We start from the raw sequence: 22655 nt of genomic DNA, 5'->3' as shown, positions 1-22655 counted from the left end.
TTAATAAAAAAAAAAAAAAAAAAAAAAAAAAAAAGGACCCTCTCTCATATATGAAATCAATTCCAAAGGACCAACAGATGGTGTAGTGGTTGTGTCATTGGATTCTCCCATAGTACTGGTACGTATCCCAGACCCAGCAGCTTGAAATTCATGCAGGGCATATATGTGTGTGCCCAAAATCCTGTATGGAGAAAGGAGGAGAAGGGATTGTGGATGGCCATTCCCTCTTGGGGGTAATTTCTCACTTTCTGTCTCTCTATCTCTCTCTGTCTCTGGTGAGTGCATGCACCCTATAGCAAAAATATCTCAAAAATATAATAATCAATTCCAAATGATTTAGAGAGCTAAATATGAATGACAGAACTACACAACCTTTACAAAGTGCTATAAGAGAACAAATTGCACTCTTCAGATAGGTTAAAAAAATTGGAAGTCCAACATTATTAATATTAGCAAGCAAGTAAAGCAATAAGAGCTCCCAAGCGGCTAGTCAGAATGCAAATTTGATTCATCCTGTTTGGAATAGTTTGGTAAAGTGTACTAAAGTTAACTACATTCATATACAATAACACAACGCTTCCACTGTTAATAGCAACACTTGTAGCAGCCAATAATTAGAAGCACCTCAAATGATTAGCAAAATAAGCTCAATAATAGAGTAGGCTCAATTAATTGTGGTAACTTCATATAATAGAACATTATATAGCAATGAAAATAAACTAGAACTGGGAACCAGCAGTTAGCGTAATGGCTATGTCGCTGGACTCCCATGTAGTCGACCGCGGTTCGTGTCCCGGACCCGGTGGCTTAGAACTCACGCCGGGTGCGTGTGCGTGCGTGCCCAAGATCCCGAGAGGAGAATGGAGGAGAAGGGATTGCAGCGTGACCATCTCCCCTGGGGGGTGATTTCTCGCTTTCTGTCTCTATGTCTCTCTCTGTCTGTCTGGCGAGCGCACGCGCCCTATAGTGAAAATCTCTCCAAAAAATAAATAAATAAATAAATAAACTAGAACTATAAGCAGGAATATGGATTTATTTTAAAATTTAAAAGCAAGTGCAAGTAGCAAGATGCAAAAATGTACAGTACAATTCTATTTACACAAACTTCCAAAGTCATAGGAGTGCTTACTTCTGGAGGAACAAAGGGGTTTTTTCATTCTGAAGAAACACTTGAGGGAAAGGTATGTCTATGGAGCATCTAAAGTTCTTCCTAAACCTGAATGGGGGATATGGGTGTTTGTGTGAAAACTGTTTGTCAACTAGTGCAGATATGTCTGTGCTTTATCTCTATGTAGGTTATACTTTACACAAACAATTTGAGAAGTTAAACACAACACAGAAATGCTTGGGCACGTGTCTCCTGATACACATGCTCCTGTGCACTTTTTCTGGCTTTTGAGGTGAAAGGTGAAATGTACAGAGGTGGCCCTTGACAATGGAGTCTCTCTAGGAAGTTGGCATCACTAACAGTGATTTGGTTCAGTTTGTCAAAGCAGCCACATCCTGGCAATGGTCTCTGCAGTGCCATGATTATAGGAGTTATGCATATTTATATCCCTAACACATAGCTCAGTGATTAACATGTAAAAATTGCTCAGTGCATGATTACTGAATGAATGACTAAATAAATGGAGGAGTGGATGAATTAACAACACCTTTCACAGAAGCCTGCTGACTCACTGCAGAACCTACAAAACCAGGTGACTTCCTTAGGTTAATCGCTTATTGTAAAACCATAAACAAATGTTGAGGAATAATAACCCTTAGCTATTTGGACTTTGAAGTAATTATTGAAATTATCTATGGGCCTTTAAGAGACAGGAAGAAACTGAGTCCCACCCAGGAACTACTCAATCAGTTAGCTGAGGTAGGACCCTACTCAATGTTTTAAGAATCATCGCAGAATATTTTGGTACATTCCCCTGATAAGAGATGCTGCATAAAGAACACTGAATAACCAAGTCCAGTTAAACTCGAAATGACCTGAAAAGTTGAAAGCATCATTTGTTGTCCATTTCATACACAACTTCAATAGATTTTTATAACCTATGCCACATCAGCTCACTTTCCACCTTTCATCAGCTCCAGACTCCTATTCAGAAGCAAAATGGTTCTCCATGATAAGTAAATATGTAATTAACATTTACTTTGGTTCACTGAAAATATGCCTTCTTTCTAAAGAAGACCCCAAGGCTACGTTCCAAGTAGGCAAGGTTAGATATGGTGGATTTATCAGTAAATTTAGCGCAATTTAAGAGGCATGCCTTGAAACCCATTAAAGATGGTGCTTATGTAATATTCTGTGATGTCTTATGCCTAAGGATTCAGGCAATCTATGCAGTTTACTTCAGCCTTGAAAGTGGATTTATCAGAGAGAAAAGGAAAATGCTGAGAATATTTTTTTTCTTGGTCTAACATCCTCCCTTTGACCACATAATAGTCTAAAAACACACAAGCAGTTCCATATGGAGATGAGGAATGTCTAGCCAAAACAAGTTGTTCAGCTTATTAGCCTTGGGCTGAATAAGTTACTCAGAATATCTGGCATGGCTACCCCATTTAAAAAGGAGGGGTGGGATGGCTCCGTTTGCCTTTTCACTCTCCCCTTAGAGTTTTAGAAGAGAAAACAAATGGTTAGTGAGGCAACGCTGCAGGCCAGAAGCCCTGTGCTCAACTGTTTCTCTGAACATTTGAAAAGCCTCCCAAGAGCAACAACACAGATTTCTTTGCACTTGACTGGTTGTAGAAAGACGGGCACATTGCACAATTTTCATTGTTGTCTAGTTTCACATTCGATCCTTTTTGGACAAGACTATCAAGTTGCTTTGGTGTGAATCTTGGCAGAAACAGCCTCTTCTCTCCAAGAATTTGAAATGCTGTGAATGGCAAAATAAATTGGCTCCAACTGTTAGCTCTGTCGTAGAGGAGAGGCATGGTGGCAGAAGAATTAGCATGCATCTTAATTAAGATCTCCCCAAGATTAAATAGAAAAATCTCTTTTGCAGGTTGTAGGGAGTATAAAATTCCATTCAAATTTAAATACAATGCAGTCTGAGGATTTCTCTCCCTGTCAGGTGGGTAGGAAACTGACTTAATCCCTTTGTCTCTAGTTCAAGTATTAATTGCCACATCATGCAATTATTTTGCCTGCCCATTTGGCATAATTCAAATTCACCAAATAAAGGACACATCTATTGGTATTATTTTTTCCAACTCTTACTTTTCATGTGCACATGTTTAACAAATTTTTCCCTAGATATCTCTCCCCACCCACTTCCTCCCTTCTTCCCTCCCTTCCTTACTTTCTTTCCACCCTCTCTCTTTTTTCTCTCTTTTCCTCCCTCCCTCTCTGTTTTCACTATTTTCAAAAAGCACACACATTCATTTCCAGATAAGCTTAGAGAGACTCTTTGAAACTATTTCTGGACATTATTAAAGCTGTGTTAACTATGTAAACTCATTCACGAATGAGTGAATTTTCAAAACATTTCTAGGTCGCCACAAATTTCTATACTCTGCCTGTTTTTAAAGTTATTGGGTGTCATTTGAGGAAGATGGTTTAGTAAATAATCCTGATTCTGCAACTTTTGGTTAAACTAACCCCACATGACACTCCAGTGACAAATTCTGGTGGCAGAGCATGATGTAAACTGCAGAGTAATTTAATGTCCCATCAATCCAATCCAACAAAACCCAAAAGATTAAGTGACACTTCTAGGCAGCAGTTAAGAGCAATTGTGGCAACCACCCACAACTGGGCTCCTTTTGCATGGTTGCAAAGCATTTGCATGGTATACAATTTGCCAATAATTACCCTGATATTTTGACGGGGCCTGACTTGCATATTTGTAAATATTTGTGGTTGCTAAGCTACCAGCTATACTTATTTGCGTTTGTGTACCATGCCATTTTTCAGCAAAAGGAGATGTTTTAAACTTCACAGCAAGGGACCGATACCTTCTAATGGATGTCTTCTCAGGAGTTTCCAACACAAATCTTTTATAATATATTTATCCTGAAAAATTTCAGGACTCTTAATGACAGAACGTTTCTGGATTATGTTGCTTTCCATAAAATACAGATTTTATATGGAACAATATTAGATATCTACTTATTCTTTTATTAATTCATTCTTTAATTCAACACACATTTTTGCAAGACCCTATACGAGGTCCTTTGGGCAACTTGAAGATGTTCTCTTCTTCTAAGAGAAGATAAGATCTCTAAAAACAACTGAAGTTTACAGATAACCCACTGTCCACAGGTCATCCCAGATTATAAGGACTAAATTCTCCCACCTGCTCCATTGGAATTCTAGACAGGGCGCATCTCTCTCAAGCCTTCCTGGGAATACCTAAGAAATATTTGTCATATGTTCACAAACCAGGTTATCAACTTCAGTTACTAAAAAGCTTCTATCCTTTCTTCTTCTATATTGGCTTTCCCACATTCTCACCTTCTTTGAACAAAGCCCCTTATCAAAACATTCCTTCATTCCTGAGATACTTATTGAGAACTTCCTGGGAGCCAAGCACCCCCTTTATTCTAGAGATAAATGAGGAACAAAACAGAAAAAGCTCCTGACCTTTGGTGCGGTGTGTGTGTGTGTGTGTGTGTGTGTGTGTGTGTGTGTATGTGTATGTGTGTGTGTGAAGGGTGGGGAGTAAGGAGGGCAAATGTAATGATTTCAGATAATGACAAAAACAGAGGAGACAGAGGCAGGTGGAAGGTGTTAGAAAAGGTGTCAGGGAAGTTCTCTCTTAAGAGGGGGCCTTTGACTTGATGAGAATTTGCTACTGATGTCAATATCCATGAAGAGATGCTGACTGCATGTCTAGGGTCTAGCAGTTACATGGCTGCTTCCTGCTAATCCTCACAATGCCAAAATAACTATATGTTAGGGACACACCTCAGCTTTTGCCACAGTTTGTTTTCTTGATTCCAAAGAACACACTTGTTTCTAATCTCTGTAATGCCTTTTATCTACATGACTCTTTCAGCCCTGAGGTTAGCAAGAGAACTGTTGCCATCCCTCCATTTCGTTATCTCCCTGTTCCCAGAAGCCAATCAGGCTACGTCGAGACTGGCACCTATAGAATCAGAGCTCTCTTAAAGTAAAAGGACATAAAACTATGTCTACAAAAGTAAGTGCAGCAAATTGAAAATGGGACACGTTTAGTGCTTTTTCTGTCAGAAATGGGAAATAGGAGCCCCCATGTGACCCATACACACCCACTCTCAGGGTCCTCTCCTGTCTTTTATTTGTACCCAATCACAGTCTGAATCTCAGTCTGAGGCTCCATGTTACACAAATAAAACGGTGCGTTTACTATATGATAGATAAAGGTAAAGTAAGATGGGCATTTAGAGGAAAAAGGGATTGCATCCCAGTGGAGGCAATCAGTGATGCTTTATGCAAGAGGTACTATCTAGGCTGCATCTTGAAGGATGAATAAAATCTGCATACTCAAAAATGATGAAGCAGCTTTATGGAGTGCCTCATCTGTGCATGGTGCTTCCATATCCTATATCACCCTTTTAAGGACATTGCACAGTGGGAGGCTTCATTTTACAGGTGATTAAGCTAAAGGCTCAAACTATATACATATTCTATTGCGTAAGTCACTAACTTGTTTAAGCCATGTTGCTGCTCAGTCCTATCTGAGTTGAGTGCTCTTTCCATTACGCCAGGCTGACTCATTTTGAGCGAAGACATGAAGGTTGAGAATTTGACACAAGCACAGGAACAATTAAGGGACTAGCTGAATCACAAGGAGTAGTGGTCAATAGAGTTGGAAAAATAGTCCAGGAATTGCTTAATGAGGGTATAAATGTTATCAAGTAAGTAGCATTTTGTTTTACATTAATATATTTAAGCAAGCAATACCACAATTGATGCCCAAGTTCCGTCGGCATAACCTCTTGCTATAAATGACTAGGTTAAGGGCAAAAAACAGTGAAAATACCATTTCTGTCAACTTTCTCTAAGAGCTACTCACAGGACATTAGGAATACTGAAAACTAACCTCCACCATTTTACCAATGTTTGAAATGCCACCAAGGAGGATTTGCCCTTGTGCCCCATTAAACTCTTATTCCTGAAGGAGACAAAAACGAGTGTAATATCAGCTTCTTTCCAAAGATCAGCATCAGAGAAGCAGGGAGCATTAGGGTGAGGAAAACCTAATCTCACAAAAAGAGGACACGTCACAATTTTTGTTGCACCTGTCCCTATACACAAAGTAGAAAGACTATACAGAACCAAACCACAGGGACAAACGGGACTGAGTTTTAGTAAGAAAGAACCACTCTGTTCTCTTGAAGCCATCTCCAGGGCACACTTGAGGGGAAACAGTCTGTGGCGAGCAGAGGAGGGGAAGTCTGGTAAGTGGGGGATGACAGCAGAGATTCTCCCCAGCAGCAGATCCTGCTGTGTCCTTGCTAGTAGGCTGTCAGCGTCTCCCCTGCTGCCTCCTACCTGCTCTTGCTGGGCATGTCTGGGAAGCTTCATACAATCCGATTCAATCTGAATTTTGTTATTCTCCTTGAGAGGTTTTCTCACCTGAGATCTCATGAGGGGGCTGGCAGAAGCACGTGTTTCTGTTATTAAGACTTAAATAGATGTTGACAAAAGTACTGTGGAATAAATGCCAAGTCTAGATACAACACTTGTACCTAAGTTACTCTAAAACATGAATTGCTGAGGGCAAGAGAAACATCTTTGTACAAATCACTGAACCTAGCATAGTGTTTAGATTTGAATGTGTAAAACGAATGTATATATGACTGGATGCAACACTGAGTAAAATGCATCTTCTGCAAATGATTTTTATCTGTGTTGAATCTAAACCAGAAGCTTAGATTATATACAAGAGAAAGGATTTTTTTTTCTCTGTTTGCTATAGAGTGCATGCTGGAGAGAGATGGGGAGGGAAAATGAGCAATCCCCCCCCCCCCATGGGGGTGGCCACACCGTAGTCCCATCTCCTCCATTCTCTTCTTGCACACATGCCTAGTGTAGTTTTCAAGCCCTGGATCGGGGACCTGAACGGCACAATCGGCCATGTGGTATCCAGCTGCCTTAATCTCCATGCCACCTGCTGGCCCAAGGGAAGTAATCTTAAATGAAATAAATTTGTAACTGAAGTTTAATTCTGGGTTTTGTTCATAAGCAAAACAGAGATCCACATACCCCAACATGACATGATTAGTGTCAGATACCTGCCATTTCAGACACAATGTGGTGAAATAATCTTGTGAATTTCATTTGTGTTACTTTTCTGTTAAAAGTGCTTCGGTGGCTCTCAACCATCTTCTGAAAAATATTAAACTCATTGGAAAGCATTGCATTACCATCTCAGAGTAACTGCTCTTCATTTGAAGGAAGATGTACAATGAAACATGGGTCCAAATCCCAACCTTCTACTACTTCCTAGCTATGTAACCCTGGTCAATTTCCTTATCTTTCTAAGCTTCAGTTCTGAATCATAAAATTATTGGGAGAAATAACCATTCTTTAACAGGGACTGGATTTCGAAAAGGTTTACTCAACTAAACTAAGCAGAAAAGGACATTTCTGTAAAACCAATGCAAGCTCAAGAAATTCAAATATCAACTTATAATCATTGTCAGCTATTTGATATCTTCTATGGGTTGTCTGGTCATTAGAAGTGTGGATAGAATGTGTATGTTCTCCTAAAATTTTTGTGTTAAAATCATAATCCCCAATATGATAATATTTAGAGGGAAAACCTTGGAAATGTTGTAAAAGTGGAATCCCATAATAGGATTAACACCCTTATAAAATAAGGAAGAGATATAAAATTAATCTCTGCCCATACATATCAAGAAAAGGCCATGTGAGAACTTAGAAGAAAGAGTTGCCTTAGTCGTTTTATACAATTACAACAGAATATCTGAGAGTGGGTGATTTATAAAAAACAGAAATGTATTTATTGTAATTCTGGAGGCTGAGAAGTACAAGATAAGACTCTGGGATCTGCTGAGGGACTTCTTGCTCCATCTTCACATAGCAAGACGTGGAAGGACAAGAGGGGATAGAGTAAATCCACTCTGGCAAGCTCTTTTTTTAATTACATGAGACCATTAACGATGATGGACCTTCAAACACCTCTCGAAATGCTCCATCTCTTGGACTGACCCCTAACTAGTGCTTAAGGAAGCTGGATTACTCATGGCTGTCAGCATTTTGAGTTCTCTCCTCAAGGGCTTGAAATCCATGTTAGGTAGGCAAGCATGCATGCCCTAAATCAATAAAGGATGGATAAATGAAGAAGGGATTGTGGCGTGGCGATGGTACACTGTGTGTGGGGGATGTTTCCTTTCTCTCTCTCTGTCTCTCCTGATGACCATGCGAGTGCTCTGGCAATTAAAAAGAAAAAGAGAGAAAGAAAATAAAAGGCTCCACCTCCCAAACACTACCATACTGGGGATAAAGTTTCCAACACATGAATTTTGGGAGACATGATCAGATGACAGCAAAGGTCATCACCAAGAATCCAACCATGCCAGCACCCTGACTACAGATTTGCAGCTTCTGAAACACTGAGAAATAGATGTTTGATTGTTTAAGCCGCCCAGCCTATAGTATTTCATTATAACAGCCTAAATTAAAACATTAAGTTATTCTTTAATAATAATAGCTATTATATACTAAGGTATATAGTGCAATAGTCACAAGTACTAGATCCTAGCTCTGTTGCTTACTAATTGTGTACGGTAGAAAATTATTTTATCATTCTATGCATCAGTTCTTCATTGAAAAATGAAGGTAGAAACATACTGGTTGTTTTGGTTCATGTAAAATCCTTAACATAGTGTCATATGCATAGAAAAATGTTTAACAAATGTTAGCTACTAATACTAAATATTCACTATACAGCATGTATTATACTTTACATGCCTTATCTTACTTAACCTCACAACAACCCAAAAATGTAGACCTTACTAAGCCCACTTAAGGGAACCAGCAGGTGGTGTGGTGGTTAAGGTGCCAGACACTCCCATATGGACTATCATGGTTTGAGTCCCGGATCTGGTGGCTTGCTTTCTCATTTTCTCTGTCTTTCTCTGTCTCTCTCTCTGGTCAAATTAAAATACAACATTTCCAAGGCCCTTCCTCTAAGTATTTTATTTATTCATAAATAAAATAAATAAAATTAAATAAATAAATGAAATTAAATAAAAATGTATTTAAAAAAAAAAAAACTAAGCCCATATAAAAATAAAAACAAAGTTAAAAATAAAAACAAAGGTCCAGCCTCTGTTGGACAATTGGTAGCACATCAGTCTGTGGAGTTGGGAGCTACATGCCAACTGTGGTTGAAGTCCCCAGGCAGCTGACCAGAAAAATATACCAAGTGTGCGTGCATGTGCCAGGTGCCTGGCAGGCTGAAGGACTGGAGGACAAGGATTGCAATGAGACAGAGCACTGCAGAGGGTGTTTCTTTCTCTCTCATGTATGCTCTATTATGAATTAAATAACAAATAAATAAATATTAGAACAAAGCAAAATTAATTTATAGAAGTTATTTGCTTAATGGCACCACCGTTAAATGGTGGAGCCAGGATTAAAAATCAAATGGATATAATTTCAGTGCATAAGTCATACCTCCAAAATCCTGATTTCATTAGTCTGGAGTATAGCCCAAACATCGAAGTATTTAAAAAGTTCTCCTGCTGAGTTTATGTGTAGCTGGAGTTGAGAATTACTAATTTAGAAATTTTTAGTACATACCCTCTCTTCCTCCCAACACAACACTGAATTAGAATCCTTGTAGTAGTATCTGGAAAACTGTTTTAAACAAATATCCCAGGTGAGTCTAACAATCAGGCAGGTTTGGTGCCATTATCTTGTTTTTCTTCTCCACTAGGTGACCAGTCATTTAACATTATGTATGTTTTTCTTTCCCTGTATGAGTCTCTTAGTATCTAGTTCAGTGCATCACAGGCCTAGTAAAATAAGTTCACACTGGCTATTCAATGCTCAGTAACATGGAAGAATAAGATTGTTGGGAAAGGTTTAGAGTTTATATTATAGCTAGAGGACGACTCAGGTGTGGTATAAAGTGAATGATATAGAACAGTTTTAAGACAACTGTACTCAGGGGCAGAAAGCTGGGTATAGAGCCTCAGTATTCCTTCCATAATATATTTCATAGTAGTGAAATACTGTAGATCGACAGCATGGAAAGCATTGCTTAGTAGAGCCCCAGCCATGCCCTCCACAGTACATTCAATAGTATTGAATTATTATAGATAGTTCCACAGTGTGGAAGGCATCTCTTAGTAGATAGTAGCAGGTAGTTCAAAAAGGTAGATAATTCAGAATAGTGCCTTAAGCCAGCCATTAACAGCAACTTATTAGTTGATGGTTAAAATACATGAGCTTTCTTTTATCAGTGTCTTCTCACATTATTTCCTATCACTCCATCGGTTGCACTGTCAGTCTCTTACATCACCACTGGCAATCTGGATATGGAGAGTCCACAGCAGAAGCAACTTCCATTCCAAGTTAGGGCTGGATTAGAATAGTCCCTTCAATTTGTAGGAGAAATGGGTCTTGGTTTAGCGGAGTTGTTTGGAGTAAAGGGTGGCAACTCCTGGGCCCAAGCTACAAAGGCAGCTGATTCAAGGCAATGTGACCAGATTTCCCAGCCCTGAGAAACAAAATATGATTATATGTTTTAACTTTATCAACCAATTTAGCTATTGCTTTGAAATGAAAGTTTAGACATGAAGCCCTCTACACATGAAGCAAAGCCTTTTTGGTTTTTAACTGAGTTTTTTATTGCATTGGTTGCAGATGACTGTTGAAAACAGACAAACAAAAACACTGGTTCAGTGCTCTCTGGGTAAAGACCAAGTATGACTTGTCTGTTTTCATTCACATACGGTTTTTATTTACTGAAAGCTGGTAGATATTCATATATGCTATTGGTTCTGACAATGAATATTAAAACATTTTAAGAGACCTTTGGAGATTGAATCTAAAATGAAATGGACACTCTTTTTTAAGTGTCTCCTCATCTTTTACCTCCTCAAATCTTTTTTTTTAAATCGCTTTTCAAACCTAAAATTGAAGAAAAGAAATCAATAATGTATCAAATTTGTGTACAAATTTTGTTTTCACTTCAATTAACTCTAAAATACATGGGCGACTTTATTCATTTGTATTCACTATTGTTTTTGCTTATGTTTTGCAATCTATCTATTCATACATATATTTCCCTATCATAGCATTCTTTTGAGGCAAGACTCACTGATGAGAAAATCTAGCATCTAATATTACATTTTTACTTTATTTTATTTTAAATTTATTTATTTACATTCATTCACTGTACATCATTACAATATACAAAATTAGATTTTCCATCCAGAATACATTGTATATTGGCTCAATCAAGGATATTACCACACCAGTAATTGTCAACAAATAATTTTCCACTTCCTGTTTCTTATATATTTTTGCCTCCCCCCTCTTGATTCCCTACCTCTCACCCTCTGCCACTGAATTTTTTAAAAATCTTAAAAATTTATATCTAAAGTTCTTAAATAATAATCCTTCTATTTAAGGAAAAAACTGAGGTCATTGAGCCATCATTAGTAGCTTGAGTGGATAAATCAATAAGTCTTTTAAATTTTCAAATTTATCTAAATTTGGGCTGTCTGTAGGTAATTCTAGAAGATAGAGGTTTTTTTAAAAAGATTATTGGATTTTATTTATTATTATAATTATTTTGTAATTTTACCAGAGGGACAGAGAAAGCAAGAAAGCAAGATGCCAGGTCCAGAACTCAAATTATTGTCACATGTAAGAGAATCCAGCGCCTTAACCCTCATACCACCTGTTGGCCTAAGAGAGTCTTTTTGTTTTGTTTTGTTTTGTTTTTAATGCTGATTCAATCTCCTTACTAGTTACAAGTCTGTTCAGATTTTCTATTTCTTCATGATTCAGTTGTTCCTAGGAACTTGTCGACTTCATGTAACGTTACCAAATTTGTTAGTATGCAATTGTTCATAGTACTCCCTTATGATCCTATTTATTTCTGTGGAACCGATAGTAATGTGCCCGCTTTCATTTCTGACTATAGCAATTTGCATCTTCTCTTTGTCTTTTTAAAAATTAGTTCATCTAGCTAAGAGCTGTTAAAATTTTGTTGATCTGTCAAAGTATCAACTTTCGGTTTCATTGATGTTCTCTATTTTTCTCTCCTCTATTTTGTTGATCTCTGCTCTAATCTTTATTACTTCCTTCTTTCTGCTCACTTTGAGTTTAGTTTGTTATTTTGCAGCTTCTTGTGTTTTAAAATTGGGCTGTTGATTTAAAATTTTTCCTTTCTTTTTAAGGAGAGTATTTTGCTATAGTATTCTGCATTCCCCAGAGACAGAGAGAGACAGAGAGAGAGAGAGAGACAGAAAGACAGGAAATGAGAAATCATTCCCCATGGAGGATGGCCCTGTTGCAATCCCTTCTTCTCCATTTTTCTCTCTCAGGGTTTTGGGCACATACGCACACGTGGAATTTTAAGCTGCCAGGTCTGAGACTCAAACCATGGTTGATGACGTGGGAATCTAGCAACGTAACCATTATGCATCTTCTGGTACCTAGATCATTCTTATTTTTTAATATAAGCACTTATAGCTATGGATTTTCTTCTTGGAACTCACGTGTTCCATAAATTTTGACGAGTTTTTTTGCTTTGTTTTTTTGCTTTGTTTTGTTTTGCTTTCAGTCATCTCTAAATATTTCTCTAATTGTCCTTACTTTGATCTATTAGCTATTTAATAGTATATAGATTGCATTTCACAGATTTTTAATCTTTCCAGTTGACTTCTGCTGTTGATTTCTAACTTCATCCCACTGTGATGAGAGAAAATACTTTACATAATATTTATCTTTAAAGCCATTGAGACTTAATTTGTGGACTAATATACAAAGGGACTTCAAAAAGTTTGTGGAAAATGAAATTAAAATAGTTTATTTTGGTGTAAAATTTTTTTTAAATTTGGGGGCCAGCAGATGGTGTGGTGGTTAAGAGCACTGGACTCCCATGTGGCCAAGCATGGTTTGAGTCCTGGACTTGGTGGCTTGCTTTCTCACTTTCCCTTTCTCTCAGTCTCTCTCTTACTCTGTCCCTCTCTGGTCAAATTTAAATAAATAAATAAAAATAAATAAAATAATGCTTTAAAATTATTTTTTGAAATTTGTCCATAGATTTTTATAATACACAATTTTCATGAATTTGAAGATTCTTTAAATATATATATTTTTTCTTTCATAGAAAATGTCCTTACGTACTTGAGAATAACTCATATGTTGTTGCTGTCGAATAAAGCAGTATATATGTATCTCTTAGATATAGTTGACTCATTGTGTTAAAATGTTTTTATTTTCTTACTTATATTCTGTCTCATTGTTCTAAACCTCATTGAGAGTGGGGTAGAGAACTAACTCTTCGACTATTATAAAATTGCTCATTTCTCCCTTCAAATCTTTTTTTTTTTTTTTTTTTTTGTATATATTTTGATGGTCTGTTACTAGGTGTGTAAAATTTTACAATTATTATATCTCCTTGCTGTTTGAGTCTTTTATTAATAAATATGTCCTTAATTGTCTCTTGTAATTTTTAAAATCTAAAATCTGTTTTGTCTGATTTTAGTATAGCTACTCCTGCTTTTTTGTTTGCTATTTGCATAGAAAAACTTTTCCCATACTTTCAATTCATGTGTGTTTTTGTTTTTAAAAATGAATTTAGCCAGTAGGTGGCATGATGGTTAAGGTGCTGGATTCTACATGGCCATCTGTGTGATTCAAGTCCAGATCCCAGGACTTGAAAAACATACTGGACAGAGGTACTTGTATGCTCCACCCCCCAAAAAAAATCCTGAGAGGAAAATAGAGGACAAAGGATTGTCTATGACCATCCTTACTAAGGATTTTTCTCTCTCTCGCTTTCTCCCTCTCTCTCTTTTTCTCTCTCTCATGAGTGCACACATCCTACAGCAAATTTAAAAAAAAAAATCTATCATTGATGGCATGTAGTTTGACTCATCTCTGTCTTTTCATTAGAGTGTTCAATCTATTTACAATTAAACTAATTACTGATAAGGAGAAACCTGCCATTTTATCATTTTTGTAGCTTTTTTGTCTCTCATTTCCTGAATTACTATTCTTTTTTTGTGTCTATTTTGATAGCAAAACATTTAAATTCCTTTCTCATTTTCATTTTGTATATTCTACAGCTATTTTCTGTGTGGTCATTTTGAAGATTATACCTGATATCCTAAAATTATCACACTCTAATTTGAATTTATATCATTTTAGTTTCAACAAATTACAAAAATCCTTTAAAAGCTCTGAACTCATCATTTGGCTGTGGATATCACAAAATTATATGTTTATACTTTTTGTGCTCAAACATAAAATAATAATTATTTTCAGTGCAATAATATCTTAAATTATGAGCAACACAAAATGTTGAGCTACAAACTTAAATTATAATAATTTAAGTTCTTAGACTAGTAATTGTTTTCTAAATATGCATTAGTCTCTTAAATATAATAGGAAAAAACTCAAATTACAAACCATTGCTATAATTCCACTAGCTTTTATATCTTTTTTGAGATATTTACTTCTTCATATGGCTTTGAATCACTATTTTCCTTTCATTTTATTCTGTAGGACTCGGACTAATATACAAAGGGACTTCAAAAAGTTTGTGGAAAATGAAATTAAAATAGTTTATTTTGGTGTAAAATTTTTTTTAAATTTGGGGGCCAGCAGATGGTGTGGTGGTTAAGAGCACTGGACTCCCATGTGGCCAAGCATGGTTTGAGTCCTGGACTTGGTGGCTTGCTTTCTCACTTTCCCTTTCTCTCAGTCTCTCTCTTACTCTGTCCCTCTCTGGTCAAATTTAAATAAATAAATAAAAATAAATAAAATAATGCTTTAAAATTATTTTTTGATATTTGTCCATAGATTTTTATAATACACAATTTTCATGAATTTGAAGATTCTTTAAATATATATATTTTTTCTTTCATAGAAAATGTCCTTACGTACTTGAGAATAACTCATATGTTGTTGCTGTCGAATAAAGCAGTATATATGTATCTCTTAGATATAGTTGACTCATTGTGTTAAAATGTTTTTATTTTCTTACTTATATTCTGTCTCATTGTTCTAAACCTCATTGAGAGTGGGGTAGAGAACTAACTCTTCGACTATTATAAAATTGCTCATTTCTCCCTTCAAATCTTTTTTTTTTTTTTTTTTTTTGCTTTATACTTTTTTTTTTTTTTTTTTGCTTTATATATTTTGATGGTCTGTTACTAGGTGTGTAAAATTTTACAATTATTATATCTCCTTGCTGTTTGAGTCTTTTATTAATAAATATGTCCTTAATTGTCTCTTGTAATTTTTAAAATCTAAAATCTGTTTTGTCTGATTTTAGTATAGCTACTCCTGCTTTTTTGTTTGCTATTTGCATAGAAAAACTTTTCCCATACTTTCAATTCATGTGTGTTTTTGTTTTTAAAAATGAATTTAGCCAGTAGGTGGCATGATGGTTAAGGTGCTGGATTCTACATGGCCATCTGTGTGATTCAAGTCCAGATCCCAGGACTTGAAAAACATACTGGACAGAGGTACTTGTATGCTCCACCCCCAAAAAAAAATCCTGAGAGGAAAATAGAGGACAAAGGATTGTCTATGACCATCCTTACTAAGGATTTTTCTCTCTCTCGCTTTCTCCCTCTCTCTCTTTTTCTCTCTCTCATGAGTGCACACATCCTACAGCAAATTTAAAAAAAAAAATCTATCATTGATGGCATGTAGTTTGACTCATCTCTGTCTTTTCATTAGAGTGTTCAATCTATTTACAATTAAACTAATTACTGATAAGGAGAAACCTGCCATTTTATCATTTTTGTAGCTTTTTTGTCTCTCATTTCCTGAATTACTATTCTTTTTTTGTGTCTATTTTGATAGCAAAACATTTAAATTCCTTTCTCATTTTCATTTTGTATATTCTACAGCTATTTTCTGTGTGGTCATTTTGAAGATTATACCTGATATCCTAAAATTATCACACTCTAATTTGAATTTATATCATTTTAGTTTCAACAAATTACAAAAATCCTTTAAAAGCTCTGAACTCATCATTTGGCTGTGGATATCACAAAATTATATGTTTATACTTTTTGTGCTCAAACATAAAATAATAATTATTTTCAGTGCAATAATATCTTAAATTATGAGCAACACAAAATGTTGAGCTACAAACTTAAATTATAATAATTTAAGTTCTTAGACTAGTAATTGTTTTCTAAATATGCATTAGTCTCTTAAATATAATAGGAAAAAACTCAAATTACAAACCATTGCTATAATTCCACTAGCTTTTATATCTTTTTTGAGATATTTACTTCTTCATATGGCTTTGAATCACTATTTTCCTTTCATTTTATTCTGTAGGACTCCACTGAGCATTTTTTTTTCAGGGTAGGTCTAGTGTGATAATACATTCTCTCAGCTTTTATTTATCTGGAATGTTTAAATTCTGCCTTTTTTTTTTTTAATGCAAGAAAGAGATAGAGAGAGGTGTGCATCCTCCACAGAGTCCTTCATTCCATTATCCCCTTCCACCAGCCCTCCAACTGGTTGAATCTCAGGAACTCATGCATGTGCCTGGCATGTTTTAGCTGTCCAAACTGGGGATTTGAACTGTGGTCTCCGTGGGGGATCTGGCTTCTTCCAACCTGCTCATTACCAGTGCACCCTGGAGCCAACATTCAGCCACATTTTTGGAGGACAGTTTTGCTAGATAAATGATTCTTGGTTGACACTTTTTCTTTTAGCACATTAAATGTATCCTACTGCTGGTGTCTAGCCTCCAGAGTTTCTAGTTATAAGTCTTCTGATTATCTAATTGAGAATCCTTGCATGTGATGAGTTATCTCACTGCTTCCAAGATTCTAATTTTGGCATTCAAATTTTGATTATGGGGACAGCAGGTTGTGTGGTGGTTAAGGCACTGGACTCCTACATAGCTGACTATAGTTTGAGTCCCAGATCCCCAGCTTGAAAATCATGCCAGGCACTTTAGTGTGTGCCCAAATTCCCAAGAAAAGAATGGATGAAAGAGTATTGCAGCATGGCCATCCCCCCCTAGGGAGGTGATTTCTCACTTTCCCTTTCTCTGTCTCTCTAACCAGTAAGTGCATGCATCCTACATAAAAACAAGCAAAACCTAGGAAATAAAGTTTGATTACAATATCTCTCAATATGAATCTCTTTGAGTTCATCTTACTTGAGGTTTGTTGAGCTTTTTGGATATTTTTATTCATGTCTTTCACTAAATTTGAAAAATTTTCAGCCTTATTTTCTCAAATATTCTCTCTGACCTTTTCTCTCTTTATTCTCCATCTGGGACTCTATGATATATACATATATATATATATATTTTCTCTTTTTTTGGAGAGGTTTTTGCTATAGGGCACGTACACTTGCCAGACAAACAGAGAGAGACAGAGAGACAGAAAGTGAGAAATCACCCGACAGGGGAGATGGCCACGCCACAATCCTTTCTTCTCCATTCTCCTCTCGGGATCTTGGGCACACACGCACACACGCCCAGTGTGAGTTTAAGCCACCAGGTCCGGGACTTGAACTGCGGTCGACTACATGGAAGTCCAGCAACATAGCCATTACACTAACTGCTGGTCCCCTGTGATATACATTTTTGTCTGTAAGATAGTGTCACACAAATACCTTAGACTATACTCACTTTTCTTCAATTTACTTTTGTTTCTGTTTGTTAAACTTTGTTTCTGTTTGTCAAATTTCCATCGTCTTATCTTCAAATTTACTGATTCTTTCTTCTGCTTGTTTAAATATGCCTCTCAATCCTTCTAACAAATTTTCTATTTCAGTTATATTTTCAACTCCATAATTTCCTTTTGGCTTCTTTTTATATTGTGTACTATTTTTAAAATCAGTATTTCCAATTTGTTCATACATAATTAAAAAAATCTTCACATCTCCCTTTAGTTCATAAAGTATTTTTAAAAAAGATTCATTTAATTTTATTTATTTATTTATTTTAATTCAACTAGAACAAGAGAAAGAAAGTGAGAAAGCAAACCACCAGGTCCAGGGCTTGAACTGTGGTCAGCCATGTGGGAGTATCCAGTACCTTAGCCACCATGTCACCTGCTGGCCCTAAAGTTCATAAAGTATTTTTAAGACTATTGTTCTAAAGTCTTTGTCTAGTAGATAAATCATCAGGTCTTTTCCAGGAACAATTTGTTCACATATTTTCCTTTAAATGAAACACACTTTTCTATTTTTTTTGTACACCTTGTGATTTTTTTTGGGGGGGGGTTGAAAACTGTATATTTAATTCATAATGTAGTAAATGTTATAATCAGATGCTCCCCCTACCTTAGGATTTACTGTTCTTTTATTACTGGTTTTTGTTTCTGTTTTATTTTTGATGGTTGTAGGCTGTTTCTAGGATAAGGTAATAAGGCTGAGGTATAAACTTAAGATCTCCTCATGTTGTTTCTGAGCGTATACCTTCCCCTGAGCATGTGCGATCATTTTTAAATTTTTTTCAATATATGCTGTTACTTTTGAATTTCCTAGTCTTTAGTAACTTGCTCTCAAATTTGGTAAAAGAGAAAAATAGAGCAGATGGGGAAAGTTCCCTGGAAGTTCTTCACCCAGAGGGAAAGCCATGACAGGGTGGGAAGGTACAGCAGTAATGGCTGCCTGCCTCTTTGCACCACTGCAATCAAAAAGAATAAGCAGTGATCACAGTGCAGGTTCCTGATATTTGGAGGACACAGTCATTTTTGCCTGTAAAACGATGTTTCAGGAGCATGTTCACCTGCCTACGACAGGGACGGGGCTTGCGGTAGCTGTGGGAGATGGGTAGCTGCTGCTGTGCTATTAGTTGAAATTAATTAAAATAAACTAAAAAAGGGTATAAGTGAGCTAGTGAAGATGCAAGCTAATTATCTGTAGAATCATTTTTGATGACTCATATTGGTTGAGGAAGTAGAATATTAAGAATGGAGCAAGTATGAAGAAATAATTTTCTCTTGTTTCTGTCCAGTCTTCCAAGGCAAATGAGAAAGCTTAATGAACATGAAGCATGAAACATCTTACTGTGAGCTACTCCAGCCAAAGGAAAGAATGGATGGTGAAAGTGTGTTCAAAACCAACACATCATATGACTGTAACCAGTCCTATTAAATAAGTTTCATGGTGGTTTAACTGAGGAACTGAAGTAGTCTTTGTTTAGCAGCTGAGAATCTCCAAACCGCATATTGGATTTTTCTGTTATTTCTTTTTTAAAGAATTATTTAATTTTATTCATGAATATTATTATTTTAATTCATCATAGAGAGACAGATAATCTGCCACTCTACCTTATCATTCTTCTTTTATTTCTTAATTGTGGGAATCTATTCAGTACAAGAAAACATTATGTCTTAACTAAAAATACGATATAGTCATCCCAAACCTTTACCCCTGTGAATTAAAATTGCTTGATCTCTTTTGCAAATAACAGCACAAATTTTGGGAGATTTTTGCAGAAGATATTTTAAAATTAATTTTTTTAAGTGAAGATGATTAATAGAGATTCTATTCAGAGAAGTCTGTCAGATGGTTCAGGATATACCACACCTAAGTAGAAGAGCAGTCTTCTCTTTTTCTTTCATATCAGGAATTAATACTTATTTAAATTAAGTCAAATGCCTGGAAAGGAAACCATAATTATCTCTTAAATTATCTTTTTTTAAAGAATATTTTATTTATTATTGTTGTTATTATTATTTTAATTTGCTGTAGGGCATATGTGCTCACCAAAGCAAGACAGAGAGAGAAAAAGAGAGAGAGAGAGAAAAAAAAGAGAAAGCAAGTCACCTGGTCCAGGACTCAAACTGCAGCCAACCACGTGGGAGTCCAGTGCTTTAACCAACACAGCACCTGCTGGCCCCTCTCTTAAGTTCTTGAGAAATTTCTTTCTCTTCGTCTATCCAAATACATCCAGTATTTAGGAAGTCTTTCCTGACTTATTGTTCATTGATTTAATTTTTATCTATGAGCTCATGAAGCATTTATTAGCAAATAACATAGATATTTTGTCTACATGTTATTGTTTATATCATCATTTAATTGCTTTATATACACAAGAGACTTGTTTTTCAAACAAAATTGAACACATTGGGAAGCCTTATACATTCTTTGTGTTACACAAATTAGAAACTCATATTAACTACTCAATAATCCCATGCTGAGTTAAATTAGTAATACCCTAATGTGCTCTTATTTTCAAATTTTATTAACCGGCCAGTGAATGTGTATCGCCTTTCTTTCTTTCTTTTTTTTTTTTTTATAGACGTTCTATTTTAGAACAATTTTAGGTTTACAGCAAAGTTAAGCAGGAAGTACACAAGCAGTTGTTAATTGAGATTAAAAAAAAAAAGTTTTAGCGCTAGCCTGTGGCATAGTGGTTAAGGTGGCGAGATTCTTCTGCATGGCCAACCGCATAGTTAAAGTCCCAGACCTGGGGCTTAAGAACATCATACAGGTTTGTGTGTGTGAATGTCCAAAATCCCAACACAAGGAAGAAATGGAGAAGAGACTTCGGTGTAACCATTTCCCATGGGAGAATGGTTTCTCACTTTCTCTCTCTCTATATATATCTCTATGGTAAGTTTTTTTTTTTTAAAAAAAAGCAGTTTAAAAGTGCATATATAGCATGGTTTTGTGTTATACATCTTCCATGCATCAAAATGTCTAGCCATCTGAAGTCTAAAAAACATTGAACAAAATAACACTGATAGAATTTAAGATACATTGTTTAAAATTCCAACATGAGTGCTCATTAATAATAATTCTAAAGGCATTTTAATTAATAAAATTATAAGTAAAAAATGTTTCCAATATTTAATTTTATTCTGTAAATATACCTTTTCTCTTCTTTTTTAGAGATTTTTACTAATTGGCATGTGTGCTCACCAGAGAGACAAAGAGAGAGAGATAGAAAGTGAGAAATCACCCTCTAGGGAGAATGGCCATGCTGCAAAAAGGTGGGAGTCCAGCATCTTAACCACCATGCCACCTGCTGCTCCCAAATGTATCTTAAATCATCAGAACTGAACCATAGACTTACAAGCAAGGATGATATTTATGATTTTGATCATTAGGAAACATAAATATATAACAATGTAGAATTTATGACATAAGTTTTATTATATATAGGTAAATACAATGCAGCCAGAAAATATAGTATAGTATAGAACAGTATATATTCCATGCTTGAAATATTGTGAAATATATATATACATGCAGAGATACTTAGAAAAAAATATTGGAATATAAGGTCAGCAAGCGGCACAGTGTTTAAGGTGCTGGATTCCTGAATGGCTGACTGAGGTTCAAGTCCCAGATTCAGTGGCTTGAAAAATCATGCAGGGTGCGTATGTATGTGTGCCCAAAATTCCAAGAGGAGAATGGAGGAGAAGGGACTGTGGTGTGGCCATCCTCCTGTGGGATGATTTCTCTCTCTTCCTCTCTCTGTCTCTTCTCTCTCATGCAAGTACACATGACCTATGGCAAAAGCCTAAATAAAGAAATAAATAAACAAAATTAGAGTACATATATCAAAAAGTTAAGTGTTTTTATTTCTAGGGAGAAAATTATATTACTGAAAGGTATTTAAAATTCTTTCTAACCATTATGTATGACAATAAGAAATATGCAGTATGGACAGATTTTTTGGCTAGTGTTTTCAGTGGTTATACATATATTCACACACACACAATCTATGTATTATGTGGAAAAAACTTTTAGATAAATTTTTCCTTTTTCCCAAACCAAACTTAATTTTCCACATGTTGTTCATATAGAGGTGGTTCTTTCTGGGACTCTTTTATCCAAAGTTCAGTAGGAATGCCTTTGTACTCAATAGGAATCCAAGAAGTGTACCATGAGGGAGACAGATAGCCCTTTCCGAGAAAAGAATCTCTATCTTCATACTTCCTTATCCCTCCCCCTCTTTTACTCTTGGAGATTAGAGATTTTAATTGTATGACTTGTGGAATGCAGTTTTTCTTCCAACAGCTGTGTTTATGGTATATAATCTATTAGCTGCTTATATGCCAACATTTAAAAGCATTCTGATGGATAATACCCAGCAAGGGATTAATCTTTTCCAGCATCACCCTCTTGACCTGCAAATGTCCATTAGTGGGAGGTATAATGCCTGCTCTGACATTTGTTTGCAATGCGTCCAAACACATTCTGGGATGCACATTCAGGTTTCCTGGCATTGAGACAGACTGGCGAGTCAGCACTAAAACGTATAGTTCCCATATGCCAGGGTTAAGACAATGAGGACTTGAGCCTTTCTGTTGAGCTTTGCGCTGTGTATTTTCATGTCACTCCTCCTCCTGGATTACTCCGCTGCATAACAACTATCCTACCTCAAGTGCAATGGAAGTCAAAAGGTAAATGTAATAAGAAGAGGTTTTGGTCTCTTCTCATATGTTCTCTGCACATTATTTGGTCAGAACCACCCTAAACCATAGGTAAGTAGCGGATTGCCTTTGGGGTCTTT

The sequence above is a fragment of the Tupaia chinensis genome, unplaced genomic scaffold (assembly GCF_000334495.1).
Source record: "Tupaia chinensis unplaced genomic scaffold, TupChi_1.0 Scaffold000062_1, whole genome shotgun sequence".
Lineage (NCBI taxonomy): Eukaryota > Metazoa > Chordata > Mammalia > Scandentia > Tupaiidae > Tupaia > Tupaia belangeri.
The sequence above is the reverse complement of the archived record's forward strand: the minus strand, read 5'-3'. Positions refer to the sequence as shown.